The sequence below is a fragment of the Pterocles gutturalis genome, unplaced genomic scaffold (assembly GCF_000699245.1).
Source record: "Pterocles gutturalis isolate BGI_N339 unplaced genomic scaffold, ASM69924v1 scaffold49994, whole genome shotgun sequence".
NCBI classification, from domain to species: Eukaryota; Metazoa; Chordata; class Aves; order Pterocliformes; family Pteroclidae; genus Pterocles; species Pterocles gutturalis.
In genome coordinates, this window is record NW_010129995.1 from 46,216 (window position 1) to 47,292 (window position 1,077).

Sequence of the window (1,077 nt, forward strand, 5' to 3'; positions counted from 1 at the left end):
AATGAAACCGTGTGCTGTGCCAGGTACTGTCCATCCCGAGACTGAAACTCTAGGGAGCAGGGGATGCAGCTTTCTTGGCAGCTAACTCGTACCTGCAGAAATCCCTTGTTGCAGGCAGTGAAAGGTGTGAAAGCTATAGCTGCTTTCGAAGTCAAGCTAACTGATTCTTTAATATCCCTCCAGCCTGTGTTAAAACAACAGCTGAAGGTGGAAGAGGAGGTGATAATGACAAAGACAATAAATGAACTTCGCTCACTGCTTTGGAAGTGCAAAGGAAAATATATGAGGTGTAGATCATATGTCTTATTCTTACCCGTAAACTTGATGAAATGTTTATGGGATTCTGATAGACATAATATTATTAAGCAGGTAAAAGTACAGATTCGTGTTGTGTCCTGTGTTGTGATATCTGCAATGTCACTCTGTTAAGAAATGCTGCTGGCTCCTCAACATTGTTTAGGGAATGTAAGTTTTCGTTAACAATCCTTCAGTGCTTTAAAGTAGGTTCGCAGTTTAAGTGCTATTATTGTATTTAAAAGCTTATTAATCCTGAAGGACAAAATTTGGCCCTCTACCACCAAACCACAGTGTAAAGACATTTTATCCAAGCTGTGTTGCTTGCCCCCTCTCCAGCTTGTATTAAGTGCAGGGTTAAATCTGACTGGTATTTAAACGCAGCGTAGCATTGGACTTACAGCTGAAGATGTAACTTCTTCATTGGCAGTGGAAGGTGATGGGAATCAGTTGAAGATGCACTGATAAGCATGTTAGGAGAAGACTCCAGTGTGGAATTAGCAGGGAGAGAAGGCAGCACATGTAGCAGGATTTTCCCAACCTGCCTGCCCTCCTTCCCCCTCCCTGTAACATCCACTAGTGGGGTGCTTGTTCCAGCCTCTGGTGTTGAAGTTGTGACTCCATGGCTTTTGCAGTTTTGCTAACTGTGTCCACTTCCATGCCTTCTCCAGGTCTTTTCTCCTCAACCCCAGTCAGATCAGGGCTGTATCGGTCCCTAAATAGAGTTCAATGTTTCCTCTGGTTTGTACCTCTGTCACAGAATCACAGAATTACAGAATCACA